At 40.3% G+C, this 12,152-nt stretch overlaps 1 protein-coding gene across 7 annotated transcripts in view; it reads right to left on the bottom strand.

Annotated features, from left to right (window-relative positions):
• pmt (phosphoethanolamine methyltransferase) overlaps window positions 1–12,152 on the bottom strand; it is a 50,160-nt gene that overhangs the window by 22,178 nt on the left and 15,830 nt on the right. For 4 of the 7 annotated variants that reach the window (XM_079667842.1, XM_079667843.1, XM_079667841.1 and 1 more), the window contains one exon: window positions 774–869. The exons of the other annotated variants lie outside the window; for them this stretch is intronic. The gene's annotated coding sequence lies outside the window, so the exon portion shown is untranslated. The remainder of the gene's footprint in view (window positions 1–773; window positions 870–12,152) is intronic. 7 annotated transcript variants of the gene reach the window in all.

The following is a 12,152-nucleotide window of genomic DNA, read 5'->3' as shown; positions in this document are numbered from 1 at the left end:
AGCATTCTTTATTTAACATTCATTCAAGTATGTTATGTCTTTTATCTGCTAATGTACAGGAGGAAGAGTGGAAACTGTCTGTCTAGTTGGCTTACATAACAGTTCAAGTTTACAGCCTAAAAAACATGCAGCATTTTCCCCCCTTTTATTCATTTTTATGTCAATTTGCACATTTCATGGTGATGCTCAGCCTCTCCCCTTAACTCCTAACAGTCATCATCATGTCAACCACAACATAGAGAAATACTGATAGAAATGTGTGTGTAGTTGTTGCTACATTGCTGACAGAGGGAACTACATTTGAATACAGATTGAAGAAATATCAGTTTTTGAGCATGTCATAAGCATGTTTTGTCTTGAATATATTACAACTATATTACAATAAAATAATATAGTATTTATATTATTGAATTGATTATGATTATTAGTAGAAGTAGTTTATTTGCATTTATTAATTATATTTTAATCTTTTTGAGGCTAGTATTTGGCAGGAAATGCAGACGTATTCACCTGTAAACGCATACTGAACGACATACATGCACATTTAACATTTACCTCACTGTATAAAAAAGTATTAGTGTTGATAATAATAATAAACAGGAATTATATTTGCAAAGTAGCCTACTTTGTTTCCAAAAAATTTGTTCTCACTCCTGTCGTTTGTGGGGGGGGGGGGGGCTCATCTCACAATGTGGCTTGGGGCCCCAAGTTGGCCAGGGGCGGCCCTGCTTATATCAATACTAAAAAGGACAGCATTAAGAGCAATTTTTTACCTTTTCAGTCTTTTACTTCTTTCCTTTTTCTTCTCTTTAGCAGGTGAGGGCGAAATGCAGTATTTTTTTTCCGAAGTGCCTTAAGCCAGCATGGGCCTGAAGGAACAATAAGAGCAAATTAGAAACAAGTTTATTTAAGCATGTCAACATTAATCATTTTAGCCATAGAGTCCAACCTCCCCTGAGGGTTCCCTGAATGTACCACCTTGTCAGTGGAATGCATTTTTTACATGGCATGATGTTAAACATGTAGTCCCCAGATTTAAAAAAGAACAAATGAGCCCAGGATGGGTCACAGAGTGAGGAAAGGCTACGCTCCCAGCTCCACCTGCAATCTTTGACCCTGTCAGGCCCCCCCCTTCTGGAAGCTGAACTTGCATTTACGTTGCACTGCAGGATCATAAATGTCAGCGGCATCCAAACACGCACCAACCAGGAACATTCTGGATATAATAACGTGCTTTAGGACTCAGAATTCTCTGTTGCAGGCCAGGGCCACCAGGGCAAAAGTAATTACACAATCTGTTTAGGTGTCATCAGCACATCATTTCTGTGGTCGCTCAAACATGAAGGAGACCTTGAGGTGTGTGTGTGTGTGTGTGTGTGTGTGTGTGTGTGTGTCTGTCTGTCTTATCGGGCGAGCTGCTGTCAAGTTGTGGAAACGTAATAAGTAATACGAGACGCTGTTCTAACTTTTATTGATTTCAGATGCCCTTGCAAACAATCAGAGTCAACAGGAGTCTCTGATGAGGAGAGAGCGATGGTGGAGAGGATAAGACGTGACAATTACTAAAGATCGTATTTTGGACTGAGGAAGTCTCTACATATGCGGGGGGGGGGGGGGGGAACTAGCACTAAAACAAACTACTGCTACAATTATACATCTGCCGGTTGGATGATTTTCATAGTTTCAGAGGAAGACAGTCATTTGCTATACACGTTTTTTTATGTACTTTGTCAAAGAAAACAATTCAGGCGTTTAAAAAATAGTGATGCCAATTCGATTTACACACATCTTAGCATTTTATACCTTCACATTAACTTCACGTTATGAACTCCTTTTTTCAAATACAGAGTGTAAAACCTTTGCTTGGCCATGAGAAACAGTTAGTGATTGTTTATCGGCTGCAAAAAAATCTACATCATTCAGGGTTTCCCACACATTGACTTTACTTGGGCGGGCCGCCTAGGTATATTAACGTCTGCCAAAGTATATTTCGCGACCCATTTAGGTTTAATTTTTATATATCCGTTCGCGAGCATGACGCCATCTGCGATCGATTAACTAATGAACCCCCCCCCCCTGTTCTCGGCTACCACCACAAGTATATTTCAGATCTGTGGGAAACACTCATCCCTGATTTAGATTTCTTTTTGAGAAAGGTTGGTTTGGTCTCAATTAGATAACTAAAACAATTGTATTAAGATTAATATGCCGGCATAAATACAATATAAAAAGGTCCGCTTTAATTGAGCTATTAATAATAAAAAATAATATGACTGGGTACTGCCCTATTAGTTGAAACCTTTTGAACGATGAATCTAGAGTTAAGTATGTGGTTTCCTGTCCGGAATGATACATTTTCCTCCCATTTGCAAATTAAAATAACATAGGTAAAATAACTATATACATTTGATTAAGTACAAGCACAGAACGGTAGAGTACTCAAACATTTAGGAGTGAAGGATTTGATTGATTTCCCAACTTTACAGCAGCTTTGGACCACTGGCTTCTCTGCTATTATGTGAAAATCAATTTTTAGAGTAAGTGTATGAAATCGTTGGTGATTTATTAAGCTGCAACTTTCAAATCACATTCCCTCCCATCAGGCTCATGAATATTTGTGTTTTATGACAATGTATAGCTGCTGAGAAACTTCTGTCCCGACAAACGGGAGCTGCTGCAGACTCACTCTGTGGTGTCGACTTCTCATTGGTCCAGAAAGTTATTTAAAACTGCGAATAATGGATACAGAAAGTTAAAAGTGACTCTCTCTTTTGCTCTCTGACACGCACACTTAGACAATTTAATAAATGCTACGATCATTCAAATGGCAAGAGACAGCAGTGTGGGTATGAGAGTTGTAACAGTGCATAAAGGGATCATTGGACCAACATTCTATTAGGGATTGAACAGAAACCACAAACATCTCAGTAGCACGAACCAAAGAGCGTCTGATAGCTGAAGCCACTGGGCTGTGACGCCTCATTAAGCTCGGACTAAAGAGGCAGTCTAATTGAATTTCAATGCGTCTTACTATTAAAACAAAGGGGAATTAAAGTTCTGCTCATCTTATATCGGAACACACTGGTACAGCAGTTCTTCACTCTGTGGTATTTCTACATAACCTTTTTATGATTCATTTTGGATTAAAAAGCAAAGCCAGGGCATGGAGGTCTGACATTTAAAAGCTGTTTCTGATTTCCGGGGCCTGGAGGGCAGCTGCCTCTCTTCACCTCTCTAACAGCATGAGGCAGAGCTTTTCCTCCTGCTTAAACAGACACCTGCAGACTCAGGAGCAGAACCTAGAGGCAGTTTCCACCCCTTCACCCCCAGCATCCCTTACATCCAGCATCCTCTTCCCTCTGACAGTTTAAGCATCTAATCCTTTCGAAGAAAACCCCCTCCGGTTGGTGGAGATAGTTGTTTTTATTACGTTGGAAAAGGATGAATCAGAGCGAGAGAGAGAGACAGGCAGAAAGAACAGATGGTAAATGAGGCAGAGAGAAAAGGAGGGGAACAAAACCATGTCAAAACAAATCAGAGGTAAAGCGTCCACTAGAATCAAACTCCTGTTGGCACTAAGGTCAATAAGTCAGCTTAGGCAGGATTTGAGCTGGCACGCTGGGTGATCTTAGAGCATCTTAGAAAGTTTAGGATAACAGCTGACTCCGTGTTAGTGTGGAAACAGCATGTGAGGATGTGTCAGAGTTCCTGTTAGCCGGTAATTACCGGTAAAATATGCTGAAGACCGGCAAATCTAAATCTCTCCGGTCAAAGTGTCCGGTCAAAATAATTTCCCCTTAGCGCAATACCGCGTCAGTTGTGCCACTTATGTGACAGACAAAAGAGTATGTGATAGATAAGAATAGTCAATTCTAATGTCTAACACTTAATGTGGAGAAAGAGATGTCCTGTATGGGTTGATTGTGCGTTGATCTGTTGGTAATGCCTCGGGGTTCCGGTGGGCATGTAAACAAATGCATAGCGCTATACTTTGCGGCCTCACCCGGTTGCATAGCGACGCTTATTGTTTAGGTGTCTTTTGATAAGCAGGTACTCAGATCATTAGCTAGAACTAGCTAGATCTGATCGATATGGACATAAACGCGAGTGAAGTCTAATCTGACGGGAGAGAGAGTCAGCTGCTGCTGACGAGTCGACGCGCAGCTCTGCATGATCACATGCAGCGGTGAGCGGAACAAAACACACACTTCAGGTTAGAATATCACACGTAGCTATTTTAATTACCTCTCAAACTACCGTAACTAGTTATAGATATGTTTAGTTTCACTGTCGGGTTACTCATTACTGATCCGCGAGCTGCATGATACTGACGGACTGTCAGGGGAGGGACAGAGCACTCCGTTTATTATTCCTGTGTTATTGTAAATTACTGTACACTTTTGAATAGTTAATCTACTATAATTAGTTTGTTTAATATCGAATCATATGAATTTGTTTAAAGCTTAATAAATAACAAAGAAGACCTTTGACCAGCACTTTTCACATTTTGTCCAGAAGATTTAAACTTTAACGGACATGTTGACCGGCGAAAAAATATTCTAACGGGAACTCTGGGATGTGTGCTGGTGCCATGGAAGTAGGGATGTCACAATACCATTAATTAAGAAGACGATATCGAAACCAAGAAAATTCCACAAAAAATGTTCTCAATAAGAAATCGAACACCACGGTAAAAAAATAAATCCACTTTAACATACACTTTATTACCGTTTGATTGCTCGAAAATATCTCTTAAATCTATATTATGTTGCTGTTAAAACATCTCTTTTAAAACTACTGTATTATAAGCATATATTGTTTTACAAAAGTATATTTAAACACATCATGATAGCTTTATAATTCAATTCTACTAAATGTTCAAATCTTACTAAATAGAGATTCTTCCCACACAAATGTTCTATTTCCTCCAGGACAACAGGACAGCGTTATTCTCGAGCCCTGTGGTACTGTTGTGTCATCACGGTTTAGCTTCGGGTTGGTACAGAAACATTCATTCTTGTGAAATCCCAAGTTGTGAGTATAAAACCTTTTTGTGTTGATTCCTAAACCCATGCACAATAGACAGTTTGTGTATTTGGTTGTAACTTATGTAGCCTTTAAAACCCAAAGAAACAAAAAAATACAAATTGAGTTTGGTTCCCTTTGGCAAAGGTTGATTCAAAATACCTTCTGTCTGCTACCCAGGTGATCAACATACTGTCCTCTCCAACTAAACTCCAAAGCAACATTTCTGCAGGGTCTGTGTGCGTCAGTTTGACCTCTTTTATGATACATCTTAATTGGACAGCTCCATAATAAGCACTAATAAGCAAACAACAACATCACACAACATTTCCTCTAATTTCTTTTTTAACGATGAAGCCATTTTCCATGCAACCCCAACACAGTCCATAAACCTACATGTAACAAATGTTATGATTATACCGGAAAATGATGCCAGTAATGACACTCATCTTTTCTCTCTAAGCCTTCCAGTCATTAAAAAAAACAAGTCAATAATGTATGAGTGTGGATCATAAAAAGGTTTTATTGTGTTTTAGAAATAAAGCACATTACTGATTGCGAATGTTAGGTTATAGTAAAGAAGAGGAGAAAGAATATAGGCTTGAAATAGAAGGACTGATTTCATTTTGATCCTCCATTTACTTGGCTATACTTAAATGAGAAAAAATGGCTTAGTGGGAAAATCAAGGTTTTCCAGAAATGTAAGACACAACATTATGATCCTCCATGAGCGTATTCTCTCGAATGGGCCATGTTCACATGTTTTCTATGGACTGTCTGTGTCTGTAGAGATGTTTCTATGAGGGATTTGAGCAAATTGAAAGCAACATTATGCAAAAACAAGTGAAGCAAACATGACCTTTAAAGCTGTCTGAGAACATTTTTCTATGCATGACACAGAGTAAACTCAATTAACTTAATGCGGAGGCTTACGGTTAGAGGCAGCCGCAGATAATGAAGAGAACATTTGGGATAAAATAGAAATGTTGAATAAAGAGCACACTAAAGAAAATGACCTCTGACTTTTTAATCCCCACATGAAATCTTGTCTTTGTTATGTGTAAACCTGACACGCTCACAGTTTAACTAAGACAGCAGTTTGCCTTTCTGTATATTATGCAAACAAACAACACACTTTTATCACAAATCCTCAAAAAGCCTGAACTGAAATGCATTCTGGAGGAAATAGTCCACGCATAATTCTTGCAATCATTGCTTTATGAAGCACAATATAATATTGACAGGAGTTGTAAACACAGAGACATATTTAAACTCTACGTTTTGCTTATGCAGGATAAACTGTGAGGATTTTGTATGTCACTTTTTTCCTATTTTTCTGCCACTCCCCGTCTTTAAGCCATGGAAACATTTGCGTTTCCGTCTTTTACTCAATATTTCGTTGCGCTTTGCTTATATATTTTAGACCGCCACTTACGTTTGTAACCATCACACTCTTTTTCATACAGTGCCATCATCTATCCTGAACTGCAGTATGAGCTCATTGGTGATGCTCAGAGCATCTTCTGGCCCGTGGGAAATTCCACGGTCGAAAGGATTAGTTATAAACAGGCTTTTCCTCGCTGACACATGCTGGTCAGAAGCAACTAGAACTAATGCACGTACACACAAACACATACACACACAGATTACATATCTCATTCACACCAACGCAACTCCGGTTCAAGCTTCGTGCTAGAGCTTTTCAGGTTCAGAACCGGTTCTTCGGTTTAGCTCCGGCTCTTTTCACACTGCCCAGAGTCCGACTGGTGCTGCGTCATTGCGTCATTGTTTGCGTCATGACGTAACCGTTTGCGTGCCTGCTTCATAAAGCCAAACCGCGCGGAAACCCCTCACAGCTGACACCAACAACAAAAACAATGGCCGATTGTGCTCCAGCTTCCTCTGTACCTCTTTGGAAGACCAGATTCCCAGTAGGTAGCTGGTCTCTTCAGTGGACCACTGCTGCTTGTTAAGTTTCTCCATCGTTGTCTACAAACTGGATAAAACGCCGGCTTTTTGTTGTTGTTGTTCAGGAGTTGATCCCGCCCCTGCCCCTGCCCAAGCCCCCGCCTCAACGTAAGCGTGACGAATGTGGTGCTTTTGCTCTGGCCGGACAATGTTTTGGTGCTCGAAATGAACCGGATTCCGGAGCTAAGAGGCTGCGCCGCTGCGGTGTGAACAGGAAAACCCGATGCTTTTCAAGCTCCAGCTTCGAACCGGCCCTGAAACACCGTTAGGGTGAATGAGGTAACAGTATGTTAGAAATGGTGTCATAAATTACATTGACTGACTGACTTCATTCAAATGAAGGAAAATCATTTCCTCTGATTACAAGAAATCAGTTTCATCCCAGATCCTCAGTCATGCTTGCGGATGCTACGGAGCTATTCAATAAATCATGATTTGAGGCTTTTTGAGAAAAGTAAAGTTGTGCTCCGGACTAATGTTGCGTGGCATCTGTGTTTGCAAGACTCATTCATCAGTCGCGTAATTTTTGCGTGCAGGGGAGTTTAGGACATTGTTTATCTCATTTTGGGGTTGTTACCAACTGTAATTTAAAGTTGTATAAATCCCATTCACCACGGGTTTTCATAAGGCAGTTTATATCACATTTGAAGATTTGTTACAAAAGTCAGATACTTTTTTGGGGTATCTTTTGGTAATAACTTGTATTTTTCTTCCCAGTTGAACTGTCTTTTGAAAAGGTCCCTGCGGCACTTTTTACTGTTGCTTTTACTTCCCTCAACAGTTTACAGTTTTCGGCAGCAGAATACACTTGAACTCCTTGAAGTGTGGGGAGTCAGGATATCTAGAGAACAAGCCGTCTAAACTGATCTGAAGGAAATAAAAAAAGAAATGGCATCATAGGAATCTTAATTGCCTCCTCGAGATGTGTGCCACAGCCACTGCTGCAGCTGCACATGTTGGCAGGGATGCTGAGTGCGCCAAATCAGAGAGCCAAATTACAATAACCGTGTTCCAGTTGTTTTTACAACATCAGCATGCTTGCATAGAAATATGTAATAAAAGAGCGTTCGGCATAAAAGAAACAACATACTTTTGAGAGGTAGGGAACTGTCATGATATGTGATTTACTGAGGAAAATAAGGTAGGAAACAGGGGATTTAGACAGAATACAGTGGGGAGAAGTCTTTCCACCTTAGACAGTCGCCACAGGCAACATGGAGCTAAACCCAGGTAGATAGATCTTTAATTTTGTCATAGTACAGGTACAACGAAATTACAATAAACTCAAGGTGCCAACACGCAACAACAAGACAATATAAAAACAACAAGATAATATAAAAACAACAAGACACTATAAAAACAATAAATGGGACTTAAAATAAAAAAAAAGTAGCAGGTGAGTGTCAGGCATGAGCCAGACATTTACGACAGGGCTGTGACCTCGAGGCATCAGGTTGGGAATCCTTTTACAGGCTTCAATTCTTACAGCTGCCTTTTAAATGTGATGCAAGCAGGAGGAGGAGGAAGGAGGATGAGCAGGAGGAGGAGGAGGAGGAAGGAGGAGGAGGAGGAGGAGGAGGAGGAGGAGGAGGAGGATGTATACACTGTGTCTAATCTACAGAAACGTGAAAATAGGGCTTCATCCCTCAGGCGTATACATGGGCTAACATCAAATTTGGTTATTGGAGTATTACATAAACAGGTACATGCACACACAAGTCACGACTACATGAGTACACACACTAACAGCACTAAAGAAACATGACCTCTCAGCATGGCCCCGGGAGTAAGTGAATAAACTGACCTCACCCCAAGCTGTTCTCTCTGCGGCGCTACCAGCACATGTTGCCCTCATTAATGCAATAATAAAGCTAATGTTCCTTGACTGGTCAGGAATTACATTTATGTGAAATATAGTCTCTAATAAGAATTTATTTAAAGCAATTTTTTCCTTATTTTATATTTATGGTACGAGCTTGGATACAGTGCTAAAAGCATCATTTCTCTTTATTCTTTTTGGGGAAATTAAATGTATTTTAGTTTCAAAGGTTTGCTGCTAAATTGAGTACTTGGGGTAAAAAATGTACAATTTTACTTGAAGCTTAATTTTCTCATGTGAAGAACAAGTAAATATTTAATTCCGTCTTTAGCTTTTATGTATGCTTGATCTTCCCGTATTCCTACAGGAAATCTGTCTCTTAGAGGACTCGCCTTTAACCTCTCTAGAAATAGCCTCTGCGTCCTTTGGGATTTGATTTATGCTCACGCTATCTGTGGTTTGCTCAGCTATGGGGGACAAATATACAGTTTGCATTATGCATTGTGTTAATCAGAGAATTGAAGGCTGCTTTAGAGTGGAAATGTAGTCAATTACTGTCGCCTGTCCTTAAGAAGAGAATAGAAGTTGCAGAGAAAGTCATATTTATGCACACATGAATTCACTTACAGAAAAGGCACACAGACAGGCGTACTGATAAGCTGAGTCACACACTCATCTTTGACTGACTCATTCACAGTTAATTTGCACCACGCTAAAGTAATAAGACACTGGAACCAATGATCTACTGTATAGGCCAAATGTACTTAGCTTGCAGCATCACGAAATTCAACAAATAAACTCAACTGAAATGATGGTTCTATTGATAATGGGCCCTTTGACACAAACAAGATGAACATGTCTAATCAAGATTTTTGGTAGGTCAAATCATAATAAAATAAACTTTTACTTAAACTAAAAGGGATTATATTTAAGTTTCTGAATGCTAATTCCTTCACTTGAACAGCTCAAATCTAGCCCTAATTGGCCAACTGCCAATAACAGCGTCACACTGAGAGTCATCTCATCCTACAATAATCCCACAGGTAGGGGTGTCACGGTGTGAAATTTTCGGCTCACGGTTATTGTGACCAAAATTACCACGGTTTACGATATTATCTCGGTAATTTTTTTTAATAATGTAATAATAAGTAAGGTAATGTAATAATGTATGTACTATGTATAGTAATAATACTATTCAACAATCATCAAGTTTGCGTATGAAGTCAAATACCTACATTAATTTATTACCTTAAAAGTGTAATGTTGATGCAGGTAAATGGTAAGTTTAGGTTATTAGGCAAGAAGCCAGTACTGTATGAGAACTAAGCTGTTTAGCGCCTTACAATGGTGTTTAGTAGTGCACTAGCTACCAACGAATAGAGCATGGCACCGCAGTAGGATGTATTTTAAAATGCTAGCAGTGGGCGTGCTTACACTGACATTTAATATCAAGGTTTAACATTTTAGACAATCGGGTATATCGTTGCATTATCCCTTGACCCAAAGTCAGAAGTAACTTAATCATTAATGTGTTTCACTGCACTATTTTCACTGTCTCATGGCATATCAAAGTTTAGCTATTCAACTTAGCTTAGAATGGCGTTTAGCGCCGATCTAAGAATGGTGAACACACGAGAGCAGGTGCATTTGCTAATGTAATGTAAATGATTATTATCAAGATTTAACATTATTGACAGTCGGATATAATTGTTACATTTCCCCTTTACCCGAAGGCAAAAGTTATTTCGAGCATTTCAGCTAAAACTATGTGTTAATATTAACAAATATACCTTGCACTGGCTGTGCAGCTGCGGGTGATGGTCTCGTAGATGAGTGAGCAAATTCGATGTGTTGCTCCCTTTCGCGGATACCTTCCGCCGGCATGTCCTGCACACGGGGGCACCGTCCTCCACCAGTTGCCCCTCGGAGTTTTTTAAATATCCAAAGTAGGACCACACTTCTGATCTTCTGCGCTTAGAAGGTGGAAAAATGGTACCATCGCGGCTTCCTTCTTCTGCTGCCATGCTTAAAGTGAGAGAGTGTGATAAAAGAACCTAGGACTAGTGGCGCCTGCGAACGTTCGAAAGTGTCACGTGTGTGGTGTAGAGCTCTAGTAACGCACATAGATAACATTATGTTTTGAAATGCAAAGTATTTAGCGCGGTAACAGTGTAATACAGTGTAACCGTGGGAGTATTAGGGAAATGAAAGCTCTCCCGGTGTAACGGTGTGCGGTAATTTAACCCACCGACATAACACCGTGTTTTGAAATTCAGAAGGTTATCTCACCGTCAAAATATTTTAGCGCGGTTATCGTCTACACCGGTAACCGTGACACCCCTACCCACAGGATTATCAATAAATGTCAGCATCTATCAAGCATCAAGTCAAATAAACCACAAGTGTTACTGTTTGAAAAGGTCAAATTAGGTAACACAAAGGTGTTGGATGGCCCACCAAACAAGTCATTTTTTGACAGCAGAAGAGTCAGGCAGTGATGTAAGAGTCAGGAGAAGCCAGGGTGAGCTGTTAAGGCCCTGACACACCAAAATGACACCAAAGAACACGTCCCGACGGAACCGATTGTTGTTTCGCCTTACATCTCCTGCGTCTTGGCCAAAAAGTTGCACTGGAACACACCGCAAAGACTTCAGCCGACGTGAGTGGCAATAACTCTCCTTACCAGCAGGCAGCGGTAGTGTGTATTCGTCATTCAAAATAGTCAACCGGAAGACAGAGGGTGTTTCTCAATCTCGAGTAAAGCTGCTCCAGAGCCACTATTTCAAGCATACTATGTCAATGAGTGCCGAAGTGCTGTTCCAATGTAAAACATACTTGGAATTCTAACGAGCCCAGCGTACTTCGTTTGGAGAAATGTCGAGGCTGCACATGTGTAGACTCCGCGGTCTTAAAATCCCCACAATACTTTGCGCACGGCGGAAAATGTAAGGCGGGGCTTCTCATGTGATGCACACCTGTACACTTGCTAGCCTGTTCCACTCGTTGTTTTCCAAATGCCAGGAAGTATTCTTGCCTCGCTTCTGAAGCAAGCGTACTCGACATTGAGAAACACCCAGACTGTGTGATGTATACAAACAACAAATAGCGTGCGCTCCATTTTCACTCTCGTCCATCACAGACTGTTTCACAAAACGACTTATAATCGAAAACATGTTTAGTGCGGTACTGGAAAATGAAAAATAATAGCCGTCTGTGTGTGCCTTCTTCACTTCCGTTTAGCTTCTAATGCACTGATTCGCTAAGCTGAACAGCCAATCGGAGTGATTTCTTTTGCCGACAGTCTCTCAATTCAAGATGTTGAATCGGGAGCAACGAGGTT

This window comes from Notothenia rossii, assembly GCF_949606895.1.
Source record: "Notothenia rossii genome assembly, chromosome: 3".
In the NCBI taxonomy this organism is placed as follows: Eukaryota; Metazoa; Chordata; class Actinopteri; order Perciformes; family Nototheniidae; genus Notothenia; species Notothenia rossii.
This window is presented reverse-complemented; position numbering and strand designations above follow the sequence as displayed.